This window comes from Mauremys reevesii, linkage group 3 (genome assembly GCF_016161935.1).
Source record: "Mauremys reevesii isolate NIE-2019 linkage group 3, ASM1616193v1, whole genome shotgun sequence".
In the NCBI taxonomy this organism is placed as follows: domain Eukaryota; kingdom Metazoa; phylum Chordata; order Testudines; family Geoemydidae; genus Mauremys; species Mauremys reevesii.
The window spans coordinates 160,147,541-160,165,886 of NC_052625.1; the positions used below are offsets into that span (position 1 = coordinate 160,147,541).

Genomic DNA, 18,346 nt, shown 5'->3' on the forward strand with positions numbered 1-18,346 from the left:
AACTTTAGAAAAGCTTCTGATAAAGAAATATAATAAATACTAATTTAATTTTTACAATATAACATGGCTACTTTATAATCCACATACATTATCTTCACAAACAAATATAAATAAATAAACACAAATTAAATCGAAACAGGTAAGTCCACACAGAAATAGTGAGAAGAAACTCAGGTGAACTCAACCTAAGCTTTTGAGAACTCAGAGTCTCAGTTAGTCTTTGACTACCAAATCTATACAGTCTCTTGAGTCAAAAGCAACATCTTCCCTGCACTTGCCTGTAGAAATCTTCAGCTGGAATCCATGAGGACCCTTCCTCCTCCTCTGCTGAAATCACAGTTAGCTAGTGATTAACCAACCACTCAGTTAAATTTCTCTAACTTGACATGCTAACATATAATCTTATTATGTCTATTGCTACAGCTGACAAAGTATACACTCAGACCTGTAATCAGTGGTTAGAGGACCAGCCCATGATGTCTGCTCCCAAATATACCTTCCTTCCCTCACATCACTCAAAGAGATACTGTGCTGCTGGTTTCACTGATCAGCAGAGCTCTGGCACAGTTTTGAAAAAAAAAAAGACCCACACTTTCAAATGGTGTAAGTCAATATACCTCTGTTGACTTCAGTGATCCATGTTGATTTATCCCAGTTGAGAATATGGCCCTAAATATCTTGGCACTTAGCACATGGCTCTCGGCACCTGCCAGAAGGGAGAAAGGGTGAGGGTCAAACATCAGCATTCAGTAATAGGCTCTTGGGTTACATACAAAATATTTTTTCTTCCCTCAGTCTCAGGAAGGGTCTGCTGGATCATGACTACACACTGGGCTCCTGCATGTTTATATCACTGGTGACTAGGGCTGGTTGAAAAATTTCAAATGAAACATCTTCTGGTTGGAAAAGAGGAATTCATTGAAATGTTCTGGGTGTTGGCAATGTCACTGGAATTTTGTGTGTCTTCCCAGTTGCAAAACCATTAAGCAGAACCTGGTGCCTCTGCAGTCCCACAGATATGCCTTTCATGTGGGCAGCTGGGACACTTCTGCCAAGATTGTCCCTATATAGAATGTAATTATGGCCAAAAATGGATAGCCAAGGTTCAAGCTCAGAAGAAGGGGCCTGTCAAGCAAATGAGACCCATATGAACCAATGGGAAAAGGGTCAATGTCCTAATAGACTCCAGCTATTGGCAGACACTGGTGCAGGAACAATCAGTCAGACAATAAGGTGAGGCTGGGGAGCTGGTCATGTTCCAGTGTATACATGGAGATGTGAAATATACCCTACCAAACATGAAATATACAACTAATGGTGGAGACCCTACAGCAAGTTGTCTCATCAGATTAGACCCTGTCTTGACATAACAGGTTATAATATGAAGCGATTGGCAATATTTTCAAGAAACTCTAACCAAGACTGCCCTGTGAGAACATCAGTCCCTCTTGTTAGTTGGAGACAAAGACCAGCCATGGTGAATTGGTTGGGTTAGGTGAGCAATCTAACCCAGGAGAAGGTCCCTCAGGCATGAGACCCCGCTACTCACCTCCCCAGGTCTTGATGACCTTATAGGAACCAATGACCTGGGGGCTGACATTCTCACCTGGAACACTGACTTTGTATGGGAACAGCAGACTGACCCCACACTTAGTTGTGCCTTTGATCAGCTCTCTGTGGATAATGGTGAAACTCTGGAACACCAGCTAATGAATCAGTGGCCTCATTTCAAACTCCAGGGTGAGCAGATATACCACATTGAGAGAGACAAACAGATGTGCAAAGTCAGGTCCCAACTGCTGGTCTCTGCCATATATAGGCATGAGATGATGAGACTAGCCCATGAAATACCATGTTCTGGATACCTACAGAGGGAGGAAACCCTTGATTGAATCGTGCCCCCCCCCCTTAATTTTTTTGGTCTGGCATCCATGAAGATGAGAGCAACTACTGTGGATCCTGCTCAGACTGTCAGTTGACAGACCTCAGGGGCATCTCCAAGACACCCTCTTCCCCTTGTGGATGTACCTTTGAAAGGACAGGAATAGATTTGGTGGGTCTCTTGAAAAGAGTGCTCCTGGATTTCAGCACATCTTGATCATCCTAGATTACGCCACTAAGTACCATGAGGCCATTTCGCTATGATTAACAAATGCAGTCACCACAGCAACTGAGCTCATGAAACTGTATCTAGCATAGGAGTCCCTAAAGAAATCCTGATGGATCAAGGCTCTATCATGTCCCAATTGATGAAAGAACTATGCAACCTACTGAAAGTCAAGACGTTGCAAACATCGGTCTACCATCTGCAAACAGAAAGCCTGGTAGAACATTCTATGATTCTAGGAATATTCTAATGAAACTTTAAAAGAAACGTTAAGCAAATTTGTGATTGCAGATCCTGAACATTGGGACCAACTACTCCTGCTCCTATTATTTGCCATTTGGAAAGTCCCTCAGTCTTCCAGCGGGTATTTTCCTGAGAAAACCTCCTGCAGTCCCAACACAAACAAACATTGCAGAACCATGGAGTTCACATATGTGACTTTAAGCCAGGTGACCAGATACTATTACTGCTACCCAGCTCTGAATCCAAACTGTTAGCCCACTGGCAAGGGCCCTTCAAAGTGGTTAGAAAGGCAAAGCTTGTCAATGATGAAGTCTGGCTTCCAGAAAAAAGAAAAACCCAAATTTATCATGTACAGCTTCTAAAGGCCTGGAAGGCCAGGGAGGGTTTTTCCATCAATCCCTGCCCTGCCCTGCCTCTGCTCCCTTCCCTGAACCTGAATTAGGACCAGCAGCCAAGAAGGGAAAAACCCTCAAAGCCTGTAAACATGGGGGGAAACTTATGACTCAATCACAGAGCACAAATACAACAACATTCCCATCAGTGTTCTTGTCTGCTCCAGGGAAGACCTATTTGATCTCTCATAATATTAAATGGCTCCAGGATGGGGGGGGGGGTGAGGGAGAAACCTCGTCCCCTTCCCCAGAAAATGTTGGACATTGTCCATCAATAACTTCAAGCAATGTTAGACCGGGGAATGGCGGAGATGTCCTACAACAAGTAGAAAGGCCCCATTGTATTGGTTCCTAAGCCAAATGGGACTATGCATTTCTTTATCAATCTGTGAAAATTCAATGATATATCTAAATTCAATGCCTACCCCATGCCAAGGGTGGATGAGTTCCTGGAATAGCTAAGGGTGTATATATGTAACCTTAACCATACAAAGGATACTGGCAAATCCCCCTTCCACCAAGCTACAGAGAAAAAAAAACAGCTTTTTCTCCCTGTACACTTCAGTACCAGAGTTAGGGAGACCGCCTGATATAGGCAGTGGCAGTACTTCAATCCCTCACAGACACAGGGTTGTCAGCCAATTCAGTGAAATGGGGAAGCTACATACCTAGGGTATACAGTAGCAGGTGGCCAGCTGCGACCCTTGGTGGACAAGGTCCATGCTTTGATGAGCTGCCCTACCCTACCCTGTTGACAAAAACACCAGTGCAAGAATTCATGGGATTAGCTAGGTAATACTAGCATTTTGTACTGGGTTTGCCACTATTGCTGTCCCCTTAACAGATCTCATAAAAGATGGATGCCACAGGAAGATATGGTGACACTATGGAAACTGCTGACAGGACCTTTATGACACTCAGAGTGTCTATATAGAGAGACAGTCCTTTTCAACTCTGATCTCTTAAAAGCATTCCTCCTAGGAGATAATATATATATATATATTATCTCCTAAACATACTAACATGAATAATTTTGCATTTCTACTCATATGCCTATAGTTATTAGTGATACTGTTGCAAGTCAGCAAAAGATGCTTTTCAAGTTAAACTTTTGACTATTTTTTTCCATAACTCAGCAACCTTTCCAAAATAGGCTTTTTGCTTTTCTATCAATTCTTTGATGGATTAGTAACTCATAAGGACATAAGATGGACTGAAAGTTGAAGTCTGGGGTGACTGCATGGTTGTGCACATGCAATTGCACAACTATTTTGTGTGTATAGTCACTATGATTGTAGTTATTTGTGCAGATAATTTGGTAGTTAGCCCCAAATGCATGTACCAAAATGCCTGATTTGCGTGCCGGGTTGCAGTAACTGCATGCACAAATATAGGGTGCAAATGTGAATGCAGTAATGCATGTGAAGCAGAAGACTAGTTCATGGAAATCAGGCTCATAAAAGCAGAAGCCCTATTGCCTTGTACTGTGACCCTATCAGATCTCACAAACTAATTAATACTGGCTTGGGAGCTCAAAGGAGCTTTTTATTGCTGCAGAAAGTGGTACTGATGATTCAGTAGGTAGCATTCTTCACTCTGAGTCATACTGGACCAGTATCTTAGCCTACTGGTAGGAAGCGCAATGCTGTTGGAGAAGCCATCTTTTGAATTAGAAATTAAGATTGTGACACTTTTGGCCATCAATTACCCCATGATATATTTTGGGTGAGATGGGCTGAAAGTCCCAGTTTCTTTGCCAAATTTCACTTTGGATAATTAAACTGAGTCTGTCTGTATTCTTCTTGTCCTTTAATTAGATATGGAAAGGCATCTGTATGCCATGCAGGGATTCCTCTCTGAGGATAGGACAAGAAACAATGGGCTTAAATTGCAGCAAGGAAGGTTTAGGTTGGATATTAGGAAAAACTTCCTAACTGTCAGGGTGGTTAAGCATTGGAATAAATTGCCTAGGGAGGTTGTGGAATCTCAATCATTAGAGATTTTTAAGAGCAGGTTAGACAGACACCAGACAGGGATGGTCTAGATAATAGTCCTGCCATGAGTGAAGGGGACTAGACTAGATGACCTCTCAAGGTCCCTTCCAGTCCTATGATTCTATGATTCTATAAAATCAACACCAATAATGTGGCTTCCAGTTTTGGTGGGCATTGTGCCAGCCACATCAGGTGAGAGGCTGCTGTGGTCTAGGAGTACAACAAGATCCTAGCCACTCTGGACCTGCCAATACACCAAGACCTGAATTCACTGCCATTCTCCCAACTCAAACCTAGGATACACACAGCAATGCTATATGCCAACGGAAAGGATGGCAGTGCTTGTTGGCTCGAATTGTGGGCAGCTGGAGATGTCCCCAATAAAAACCTGATTGAAGATCCAATGAAAGAAGTCCTGGGATTCTGCCTTCCCTGTAGGCAGTAGATTGCACTCAACTGTGTTCAGAAAACACATGGAAGGTGTAGCTATCTCCTCCACAAACGGAAAATCAAAGAATCACCAAATTGTGACTGTGGTGAAGTATAAACCATGCAACAGGTCATGGACAACTGCCCCATTCATGCTTACAGTGGTAGAAGGGGGATCATCTAGCCATCTAGAATGGCTTTCTAATCTCAAAATTCAATTATAATCCCAACCTGTTGCTTTTCTAATGCCATATGAAAGAAGACCTTAAGAATGCAATTTTTCATTCAGGAATGTGACTTTCTGGTATTTTTTGTGTCTTCTATGATACTAATCAGAAACTGTAGCTTTTAATTAATATCATGATAATCAATTATCCCTGTTGCAATCAATTCATATAAAAATAACTTTAAAATCCTCTTTAGATAGCATGCTTTCTTGTCCTCTCTTTTTTGAGTGCTGCTCTGCTAACTCTGCACTTAATGAGTGAGTACACTTTTATCATGATTCAGGGTTTTAGATAAATTAATTTCTAGTCATTCCTCACTCTAGTGTACAGCAGTATATGTACTATGGATGGTGACTGAGGTGGATTCTGCTTTATTTTTTAAAAATCCTTGCATTCACTTGTTATTATACAGATGCAGATCTTATGAATTTCTCTGTATTCAGTGTCAGAAAACCCTTGGTGAATTGACATTATGGTTGAGAATTTATTCATAGATTCCAAGGCAAGAAGGGACCATTGTGCTCATACAGTCTGAAATCTATAAAACAGACTGTAGAACTTCCCCATAATAATTCCTAGAATGTAGCTTTTAGAAAAACATCCAATCTGATTAAAAAAAAGTCAGTGATGGAAAATCCACTAGAATTCCTTGGTAAATTGTTCCAAAGGTCAAATACTCTCACCATTTAGAGTACTCCTTATTTCCAGTCTGAATTTGTCTAGCTTCAACTTCCAGCTATTGGTCCTGTTACACCTTTCTCTGTTAGGCTGAAGAGCCCATTATTAAATATTTGTTCCCTCCGTAGGTACTTATAGACTGTAATGAAATCACCCCTTAACCCTCTGTTTTGAAACTCTAATGTTACTTGCACAATTTAGGACATCCACCTCTATTTGGCTGTAGGCTCGATGTGTAGGCCTCTGCAAGTTCACATGATCTTTTCTCAGTGAAAGAGCCTTTACACAGTAATACCCTTAATCTATATTTATTAGCAACTGATTAACAGAATACACACACCAAGCATCCAATGCTCATAATTCCCAGTAAAGCAGACGGACTTCTCCTAATGGCCAATCCAGATCATAACATCTGGGACTCTGACTGCTGCATGGCATAGTTGTGCAGGGCATAAGAGTTCTGGCAGCGCTTATCTCGAGTTGTGTCTTGGAGATAGGTTCTCATCTCACCTTCATGATATAGTTAAAATGAGAATTTCTCTTATCTATGCCTTAATGAATTATTTCATGTAAATCGTAGCTATGCAAAAATAGTAACCAATCATTCTACTTAATATATCACTATACAGGGGTTCACAAGGCTAGGATCTGCCTACTCATATCTTTTGTTTTTCAAAGTTTGTTAAAAACAACTCAAGGTCTGCTTATGTTTATGACTTGTTGGTGGAATACACTCTCTAACTAATTTCTTAAAGTAACCCTAAAGGGGTTAAACAATTTCCCTAGCAACAGCAAAACCTTATATTTTGTACACAGCATTAGTTGTCCATACTCCCGTCCATTTCTATTAATCTACTTTTACTGTATCTATCCTTGTTAAAAATGCTGCAGCTGGATTTTCAAGCCAAGGCCAAATTTTCCTGACTATATAGTTTGTTTCCAACTTAAGGTGTCTGAGCATACAAGATGGTTGTGGGTTATGCTAAGTCCATACACAAGATGGCTGTGGATCATGTGTGGTGCAGGCCTTTTATTACACTAGAATTCAAGTTAGTTGGACCTGTTGATTTAAAAAATGTCTACCTTTAGTAGCTGCTGTTTAACATCCTCCACAGACACTAGTAGAATGCAAAGAGTAGTTATCACTATATGATGAAATATCTTCTTTTCCCCCAAATACAGAACAGAAATATTTTATTGAATACTTCTGCCTTTTCTGCATTACTACTGTTATTTCTACCTGTGATGGGTTTGGTCACAGAGACCCCCTTGGGACTGCCACCTGCTTTGCTGAGACTACCTCTGAGCCCATTTTCCCTGGCAACTTGGGACTTCAGTACCCTGCCTTGTTGAACCAGACACGCTAGCCTGCTGCAAACACAGACCCAGGTCTGAACCATGTCCCCCCAAAACTGCAGACTAACTGAAAGTGTTCCTGTCTCTAGCACCCAGACACTCAGTTCCCAATGAGATCCAAACCTCAAATAAATCTGTTTTACTCTGAATAAAGCTTACACAGCGTAAACTCAAATTGTCCGTCCTCTGCAACACTGATAGAGAGCTCTGAACAGCTGTTCGCTCCCCCAGGAATTAATTACTTGCTCTGGGTTAATTAATAATCAAAAATGATTTTATTAAATATAAAGTGGGATTTAAGTGGTTCCAAGTAATAAAAGACAGAACAAAGTAAATTACCAAGCAAAATAAAAGAAAAAACACGCAAGTCTAAGCCTAATACAGTAGGAAACTGAATACAGATATATCACCCTCAGAGATGTTCCAATGAACTTCTTTCACAGACTAGGCTCCTTTCTAGTCTGGGCCCAATCCTTTCCCCTGGTACAGTCCTTGTTCCAGCTCAGGTGGCAGATAAGGGATTTCTCATGACTGGATCCCTTTATTCTGTTCCACCCCCTTATATATCTTTTGCACAAGGCAGGAATCCTTTGTCCCTCTCTGGGTTCCCACCCCTGCTTCTAAATGGAAAAGCACCAGGTTAAAGATGGATTCCAGTTCAGGTGACATGATCACATGTCACTAAGACTTCATTACTCACTTGCCAGCATACACGTATACAGGAAGACTTACAAGTAAACAGAGCCAACCATTTGTCCTGGTTAATGGAAGCCATCAAGATTCCAAGCCACCATTAATGGCCCACACTTTGCATAATTACAATAGGACCTCAGTTATATTTCATATTTCTAGTTTCAGATACAAGAATGATACATTTATACAAATTGGATGACCACACTCAGTAGATTATAAGCTTTGCAATGATATGTTACAAAAGACTTTTTACATGAAGCATATTCCAGTTACATTATATTCACACTCATTGGCATATTTTCATAAAATCATATAGAGTGCAATGTCACACCAACCTTTCCATTTAGTCATGGACCAATATCATTGTCAGGATTCTTTTTGTTCCTACTATAGTTAAATTCCTTATTGTTCTTAACTCTGTTGGCCACAGAGGTCTTATGTCCCTTTGCTTCCCTTATCAATTTTCTACAATACCTGATTTATAATTTATATTCAAATGATATTCTAATTTATATCAATTTCCCCTTTCTTCCAATTGTTTTTTATATATATATATATATAATGAATATAGCTGCCTTTACTTCCCCTCTAAACCAGGTAGGTTTTCAACCAGTATGGCCTTCCTTCTTGATTGCAGTTTTTTGACCATCTAGTAAGGTGTTCTTAAATGATTCCCAATTATCATTCACATTTTTTGATTAAATTCTTCCTCCCAGATGATATAAATGTATAAGACTCAGGAAATGCAAAAGTAAGGTCCTCAGAGCAACCATAACTCAGCCCCCTTTGTGTATATATTGTAATGTGTGTGTGAAATGAGGCTGAGTTACCATAACTTTAATTTCCTTGATTTTGTGCATTAAAATTCTGCACCATAGCATTGCACTGTCGGTTTTTTAATGATGTTTTTTAAAGATGTAAGTGAAAGAAAAAACAATGAATCCTGTTCCATTAGACTAAACACACTGCGTTTAATTTGCTATGTGAATAATAAAATTATAGAAATTAGAGTTGGAAAGACTTTAGATCATTTAATGAACTGATGACTAAAGAATAATTTCTAGTACAGTGCACTCTTCTCTCAGCTTTCTGCCCTCTTTCATGCTTGGAAAAACATCTTTCATCTGTACAAGGAACACCACCCATTTCAAACTCCCTCTACAATATCATAAGTTTTTGCAACACTTCCCCTACATTGATTTCCTCAATAGCAGAACTTGAGTATGGTCTTACTTGTGTCCATTTTATACCAGTGCAAATCCACTTTATTTTAGTGGAGTTACACCATTGTGAATTGGATTGGGCCCAGCATCACAGCACTTAACTGCATCTGGAGTGTTATTCAGTGCATTAGATTTATCTAACTTAGATGGTTAGCATTTAGTGTCAGATACGGTGGATCAAATACTCTCATGTAACCCCATCGCAGTGCATGAGGGCAGATTTTGGTACCCTTGTGTTTTATGGTATGGATTTTGGCTTTTAAGCCACTGCTGTGACGAGGGCCGGTGCAGAGCCACACCACCTCAGGAGTAGAATTACAATTAAAAAAAAAAAGTGCATTAGGCTAGGTCAACACTACTTTTTCTGTCATAGCTATGTCAGGGGCAAGGCATGATTTGTGACTGACATAACCGTGCTAGCAAAAGCCTCTAGTGTAGGCACAGTTATACTGGCCAAACTGCAATTTTGTCGCTATAGCTTATTTCATTCAGGGGGAAAAGAGGGGTTTGGAATAAGGTTTGCCGGCAAAAACGAAGCTTTGGCAGTATAAGCTGCATCTGTAATGAGGTGGGGGTGGGAGTGAGGAGGGGGATGGAGAAGGGCAGGGTACTATTCTATACTATACTATTACACTCCCCTTCCTGGTTGCACTTCAGCTTAACTTTTTGCTGAAGCACACACCAGAGTTTTGTCTTTCCAGGACTTTTCAGAAAGCATTACACAGAATTAAAACCTTAGGGCTATTATATGTAAAACCCTAATACATGGATGTTAATAGTTCTCAGTCAACTTCAAAAGAGAGAGTACCATACACTTTCTTAGTTAAACAAACATTTAACACATACAAACATTTAAATAGTATAAAACGTAAATACTATGTAGCATTCTATGAGTGACTTTTAAACAAGAACGATTAGACAGTAAGTTTATGGGTTCCTTATGCAGATTTCCTCCCTTTTGTTTCTCTTATAAACATTCAAATATAAGGTTTCAACATAACCTTTTCTATATTTTAGCACACACATCAAAACACATTCTCCTCTGAGCTTTTCTGAGAGATGATTTCTCAGACATTACAGTGTGAACGTAGTATGCAGTGTGCGTCACCTGGACTGTTCAGAGCTAGAGCAGCATCTTGGTCCTTTCAAACACTTGGGAACCCTATCAGCAAAAAAAAAAAAAAAAAGTCTGGAGATCTCCACAGCTAGCAGCTTTCCTGCCCTTGGGTTACTAAATGGTCCTCTTAGCTGCTGTTGAAAGAGAAATCTGCAGCCTGTATCCAAAGTAGTACAGGGATTGGGATCAGCATATAAAATATCCATTTCCTGGATCTCCACAAAGCTCTCATCCAGTAGGGTGCCATCTTCTCCCCATAAGTCCAGCTACGTCAGGAGAGAATTTACAAACCCTCCCCTCATTAAGTGCTGTTCCACTCTCTCTAACAGAGGCAGAATCCCAGTTTAGAGCAGTTAGCTGATCTCTGAATGTAAATTCCACAGGCCCTGCAGCCTCTACGGGGTCACCAGTGTTTCCCCCCAGCTCTCCCTCTAGGTCCATAAACTACACCAAGGTGGACTAAACATGATCTTAATGGAGGGCCTCCCTAGAAATACAGCTGGCAGAATACTGACCTGTATTCAATGCCGTACAGGGATTGGGACTCAGCCGTCACAGCAGACATCTCCTGGTCCTCATAAATTTGCCACTGAGTCCAAACTTCAGACTCCAAGGGCTGTTTTAACTCCCCTACCCATCTGCCTTGCTCTCTGATTCACTCAGCTGTCAGAGTATGACTAGGGATGACCTATCAGATGGGCTGCCCACAATGAAAATGTCCTATATAGCTTCAGAAACAGCTACTGGAGATGCCATGTAGCTACCACATCCTGTTCTGGAAGTTTCTGGGTCTTACTGAGTTACCCATGTGTGCAGAGAATCCAGTTAAGATCCAAGTCTCCTTTCCTGAAGAACAATGTTAAATGCTACAATATAAAGCTTGTGGGTTACACATCCACACTAGGAGCTATTTGCTGGTATAGCATACCAGTATAGCTACACAGACAAAGAACTTTAGTGTAGATTTTGCCTTAGAGATAGATATGCTCTTCTAGTCCTTTTCCATGTTAATGGCGAAGCGTATTCTACTCCACCCATTCGGATTGCTCCCCACCATGCATTGACCCTGCTGCATTAGCCAGTTTAGACAGCTGAGGGGCCATGGTCCTGCCTCCTCTCTGCCCTCCTTTTTGACATTTTACTCCCCAGTGACTTGTAGGAGTGAATAGTCACTTTGTTCCCCAAATTGCAGGGACTGCTAATGTGAGCTGCACATTCCTTAGCAATGGCCTGCTTAGTATTTCCCTCCACTTTCCCTTGGGAGGGTCCTCAACGTGGAGCGCATCACCTGCACATTGCAAGAGCACTACAGGAAAAAGCAATGCTCTTGAAAATTTTAGGAGCACCTGTCATAGGTTTATTCCCCACTTTGAACTTTAGCGTTCACAAGATGGGGACCTGCATGGACTCCTCTAAACTAAAATCCTAGTTTAGATCTGGTTCTCGCTGCCACCAGTCAGTTTTAAGTGTCTGACACACTCCCTGTTCCCCCAAAACTCTCCCTGGGGAACACAGATTCAAACTTGAATCTCAACACAAAGGGAAACAAACCATTTCCCCCCTCCCCTCTCCTAGTGCTTAGGAGAGATACTTGGATTCAAATTCCTTGAATCAAACGAAAGAGAGATTCACTTTCCCCCCTCCCCTTCCCCTGAAAATCCAAACAAGGGAAGAAATCAATCAAGTTCTAAAAGGAAAAGATTTTATTAAAAGAAAGAAAGTACACTATCTCTGTAATACCAGGATGGAAAAATATCACAGGGTCTGACTTATAAACCTGGAGAGACTTCCCCCTCCCTCCTCCTCAGAATAATCATTAACAGCAAACAGAAATAAAGAATTTTTCCAGCAAACACACAATTGCAAATACAGAAAGCAACTCAAAAAGACTAATCCGCCTTTTTAACTAATACTCACTATATTGAATAGAAGAGACTATTTCAGGAAACTTGGAGAACTTGAAGGATATGACTGGCCTCTCTTAAATCCAAAAAGAGACTAACTCCAAACAAAGAAACACAGACAAAGACTTCCCTCCACAGAGATTAACTCCAAACAAAGAAACACAGACAAAGACTTCCCTCCACAGAGATTTTTAATTATCTTGTCCCTTGATTGGTCCTCTGGTCAGGTGTTCATCAGGTTACTGAGCTTGTTAACCCTTTACAGGTAAAAGAGACCTTAACCCTGATCTGTTTCTTTATGACAGCACCACACCTGCCAAAGGTGCTTTGCAGCTTCCTCAGCTCTTAAGATACATCAGATGTAGTTCTCCCTCTGGCACGTTACAAGTACAGAGGAACCCTCAACTCCTTTGTACTTTTCAAGGTCTGCAGGAGCCCAGCCTTCTCTTTGCACTCACCTCAGCAAAGTGCACAAGGACCCCCATTTGGCACTTGATACTGCTTTTCAGTATTACACATGGTTTGTATTGCAGTATCATCTAGGACCTCTCCATTGTGGTTGGCTATTTACAAACACTTAACTGTAAGATGGTCCCTGCCCAGAAGCACTTACGATCTCAGGGAAATTCTACACTAGAAGCGCCGCTGCAGTGTGTCTGGTGAAGACGTTCTATGCTGATGGAAGAGAGCTCTCCTGTTGACATAATAAAACCAACTTTATGAGAGAAGATAGGTATGTTGGTGGGAGAAGCTCTTCCACTGTCCACGCTGACACCTAAGTTGGTGTAACTTATGTCGCTCAGTGGTGAGGGTAGCTTATTCCCACCTGAGTCACAGAAGTTATACTGACAAACCCTGTATTGTAGACACGGCCTAAGTAAAATCTTTTTAGCCAAACTCATGAATATTCATAAGCCTTATCAAGGAATAACTTGCCACTTTCCAGGAGAAATCTGTTTCTGTGTTGTCTTTCACTGTTCCCACACATGTTCTACGGCTTAGCCCCTAGACTTGCTCAGCAGTGAGGACAGTTCTAGGAATCACCAACTAGAAACAAGGACTCTGGAGAGGGGCAGGTCAAATAGTGTCTAGCACTCATTAGGCACAGTCCACGCCACCAGGTAGGAACACCTGTCCCTACCCACTCTCATCTTCACTGGGATTTGGCATCCTTACCCTCTGCTTAGCAAGAGAGGTTCAGTTTAGGGTGACCCCCTCAATGAGCTCCTGCTAAGCACAGTTCTGTGCCACCTACTCCATCTTGTTGCACACCTAGGCAGACCAGGCATCTCCAGGCAAACAGTCTGCTCCTGAAGTCTTTTTCCTGAGGGCGTCACTAGATGTCAGGAGAGAGCTAATTCAGACCCTGATCACATAAGCACTCCATGGCATGGGCCTAGGATATATAAAAGACCATCTGAAGCTCCTGGAGCAAGACTGTGATTGACAGCTTATCTCCTCTGGCACAACGGAATTCTCAACAATTAGGGTAAAGCTCACCTGTGCAGGACATGGAACTGTCCCTGGGGGCTGTACAAGTTGTAGAATGAACTCCCATGGGAACTAAGGGGTATCACAAACCTCACCATTTTCTGTGCTAAGTGCAAGGCACAGATCTTTGACCTTGCCTGCTCTAACAAACAAACATATAGCAACACAGTGTGTATATCAGGGGTGGGCAACCTTTCAGCAGTGGTGTGCCGAGTCTTCATTTATTCACTCTAATTTAGGGTTCGCGTGCCAGTAATACATGACAATTTTTCAAAGGTCTTTTTCTATATGTCTATAATATATAACTAAACTATTGTTATGTAAAGTAAATAAGGTTTTTAAAATGTTTAAGAAGCTTCATTTCAAATTAAATTAAAATGCAGAGCCCCCCAGACCAGTGGCCAGGACCAGGACAGTGTGAGTGCCACTGAAAAATCAGCTTGCATGCCACCTTCGGCACAAGTGCCATAGGTTGCCTACACCTGGTTTATATATATATATATATATATATATATATATATATATATATAAAAATAAAACAACCCCTGTCCAAACCCTACCAAAACAAGACTCTCCATTGCATGTCCTTCTCCCCTTTGGGAGATGATGAGAGAACAAATGTGACAGATGTATAGTCACACTGCTTAATGCACTACTGGAAGGTGTTCAGACAGTAATGAGTGTGGTAGAAGAAGCTACATAGAACAGAACAGTGAAATTTATCTCTCTTCTTCCTATGATTTATTTTGCAGTTTCATAAAAATATCTCAACTACAGACTGAAAGCATTTAACTTCTTTGTGAACTTGCAAACATAATTTTTCACAATGACAAAATGTTTTATCTTCCATTAGATGCACGCCATTCAGGTAGCTGACACATTGCAAGGTATTTAGCTGCAGTGTTTCAGCATATCTAATAAACTTCTAATCAGTGCCTATCCATTACACACAGATACTTGGTGCAGTCAGCAAAAGGATTCAGCATTTGAGAATTTCTAGAGAGCTCTCACCTTTTTTTTCCTAATCAAGAAGAAACAATCTGAAGCATTCTTTTCTCATTTCCAAAGGGTCCTGAGGGTGTAGTCGCAACAACTATGCTAGCTACAATTCAATTAAATGACAATCTACGCAGAATAAATTACTGACATGCACATGCATTTAAAGTTTTCAAATTATCCATAAAACCTCACCAAAGGACAAAAAACCCTTATGAATTTTGCAAGTGTTCATCAAAGAAAGTTTCAAATGTTTCCGGCTTGATAACCCTTCCCCATGTTGTACATTTCTTGAAAGAACTGTAAAATCATTGAATTGCAAAGCTCTGATATAACCTTGTTTTTTCATTCCAACATTAAATATTAATTAACTTTCTTATATAATCTCCTCAAGTCTGCCTGAACATATTTATTTTTTATTTTAGTTTTTGTCTACACAAACATTTAATTTACAACAATCTGGAGTGTAAATCTACCCCACACTAACCTGCTGTGCACTAACTGTCCATGGGACCCTGCTGGCATGCATTCACAGTTCCTTAGTGTGCTTTAATCTAGTCCTATGTCAAAAGGGGTAGATCAAAGCTTACTAAGGAAATGCATCAGTAGCGACCCCATGGTCAGTTAGTGTGCAGTGGGCTAGCATGGGGTAGGTTTACACTCCAACTTGCTGCAGACTAAATGTTCATGTAGACAAACCCTTAAATAAGTTAAGCCAATAATCTCTAGGTGCATTTGCAAAATTTAAATCACACAACTCACTAACATTAACTAAATATCCTCTCTTCCCAATATAGAGTAAGTATGGGAAAAAGGTGGAGCTAATACTCACTTCCTTTGTCCCCAGAGAGAAGCATGAAAGAATAGATGAGATTTATATGGTATGCAGCTAGGGCACTGGACTGGGGAGTCTATTTCCCGCTCTGCCGCTGAGTTGCTGTGTGACCTTCAACAATTCTGGGTTTGATGCAGGAACCATTGGGTGAAATTCTATGGTCTGCATTAAATAGGTCAGACTAGATGATAAAGATCTTGTCTAGCCTTAAAACTGATGAATGTGTGGCCAATTCTATACTGGAACTTCTGCTTGCATGGTAATGTTGGTTAGGGGTGCAATTTCCCACAACATTTCTACACCAGAAAAAGGCCCAGCATAGATACAGTTACACCAGCAAAAAAGTGATTCTGTCAGTACAGCTTATTTTGTTTGGGGAAACCGTATAAACTACAGAGGCAAAAGCAGTCTTTTGCTGGTATAAGCTGCATCACAGAGCTTAGGAAGTGATGCTTTCTAGCCAGTCACTAGGACTGCTATGAGGGGGACCCAAGTTTTAGCTGCTCTGAATTCCTGGGGGGGTTTTAAGGTTACAGCCACTGCTCCAATAGACCTGCTGTCTAGCACCCATCCTGAGAGCTGGCTCCTGCTGTCCAGCTGCCTAGTGCCTCTGGGTGACCCTTCAGACTCCCATATACTTAAACACAGCCTCTCTGTGAACTCCACCCCAAAGGTGTGAAGCTTCTGGTTACAGTTTAACTCTTTCAGGGGTACACAGTAGTTGTGAAGCAGTTAACATATACTTTGCACAGAATCTAAGGCCTGGCCTATACCAGGCAATTAGGTCAGCATAACTAATTCACTCAGGGATGTGAAAAATCCACACCCCAGGTAGTGTAGTTAAACTGACCTACGTCTTCAAATAGATAGCTAAGATCGACAGAAGAATTCTTCCATTGAGAGCTATGGTCTCTCAGGGAGGTGGACTACCTATGCCAATGGGAGAACCCCTCCCATCAATATAAGTAGTATCTACCCCAAAGTGCTACAGCTGTGCCACTGTAGTATTTTAAGTGTAGAGAAGCCCTAACACATTAATGCTCTTTTATACTTTGACACAAAGCACAACACTAAACACTAAATGTGTACCCTTGCCTCAGTATCCTCACCACTCCAGAATGTTCTTGGGGCTGGGATCAAAGTCCCTTGGGTTACCCCAAGTTCTTCTGCTTCATCAAATGACTCACAGGCTGCAACGTGCTTTTCCCTTATGGACTGGAGGAAAATAGCCCCTGAGCAGTTCAGCTTCTGTCCTTTAAAAACTTTCAGCCCCCTTTGTCAGGTGACACCTCTGGCCAGTTTCTCAACATGAGCACCAAAGCCTACCAGGTGTCTTTGTTGCCAAGGCAACATTCTCACCTTCCTCCCCCAGCTAAACCAATTCTTCTAACTTCTATTATCAGCCCATCATAGAGGCAAACAAACAACAGAGAAGGCAAAAAACTACACATTCAACATGGAATTTGCAGCCTGACAGATACATAGAGTTTCAGTTCAAAAGTTGTACAGACAGATTCCAAATTGTCACAAGCTGCATCTCCACTCAGAGGGTTTACTGATATAGCTATACCAGCAAATAATTTCTACTGTAAATGAGGCCTAAAAGTCACTTCACCTCTCTGCCCCACTCTTCTCTCTCCTACATTGTCTGTCTTGTTTATTTAGATTGTAATCTAAATAGACTGATCTCTTTGGGACAGGATGTGTCACTGTGTTTGTACCGTACCTAAAACACAAAGACACTCCAATCTCTAAGAGCAACCAGAGCAAACAACCATCACCAACCACAAAAATAACAGGGAATTTGATGCACTGGCAGGGGAGTGAGTTCCAGATTTGCAGGCTCACCTTTTGAATGTTAGCTACAACAACTCAGCTGATCAGTTGCTGAGGCAGTGCACAAGAAGAGAGCTATGTCTGAAACCACATAGTGATTTTCACAGGGCACTCCCTCAGCTACCTGGTGTGCTGCGTTACCTGGCCCATTTGGGTGGTCTCTTGCTCACAGTATATACAGTCCATTTCTTTTTCCCATGTGTATCTTTAAATTCACAGCATTGCTGAATATAGTACAGGCATATGTTAGGCAAAGGCTTCCATGCAATTGTCTCTGTACTACCCCCACTTTATTCTCTGAGCTCCCTGCTTATTTCCTGGTCTTGGCAGTTATATATCTTGCCTTACTGAGTTAGTTACCTCATTAACCCAATCATTGCCCCCCAGTGTCAAAAATCTCCACCATAATAAGTTGATTACCCCCAGTTAAATCTATAATCCTCTCTGTTACACAGTTGCTTAAGTGACCAGGGTGCTACACTAGCACTCTGTCACAGGGATTTACAGATCAAAATGAACACTCAAAATATGCAGGAGAGAACAGGAGCCCTATGGAGAATGGGTTTTAAATTCCCGATGACTGACCTCACTAAGCAAATTGCCTGCTACATCTAGCACTAGCTGAAGCTTCTGCATAGTCTTCAAATGTAGCCCATGTGGCAAGCATTGCATTAATTCATTTGAGAGGCCCCAAACATGCAGATACCTGTAGCAAGATTAAAATAGGCAAAAGATGCAGTAAATCAAAAAATATTGAGAACCTCTAATCCCCTCTCCCTTTTTTTTCAGTGTTGCGTTAGCTAAAAGGAAATGTATTTGGCTATG

The 18,346-nt window shown here is 41.2% G+C and overlaps 1 long non-coding RNA gene across 1 annotated transcript; it reads right to left on the reverse strand.

The window, feature by feature from the left end:
• Positions 1 to 244: 244 nt before the first annotated feature.
• Positions 245 to 17,810, reverse strand: LOC120401510. Its single transcript, XR_005596496.1, has 3 exons — positions 17,692 to 17,810; positions 618 to 706; positions 245 to 324 (listed from the first exon to the last, which is right to left on the reverse strand). It is a non-coding gene; the product is annotated as an uncharacterized LOC120401510 (long non-coding RNA).
• Positions 17,811 to 18,346: the final 536 nt, after the last annotated feature.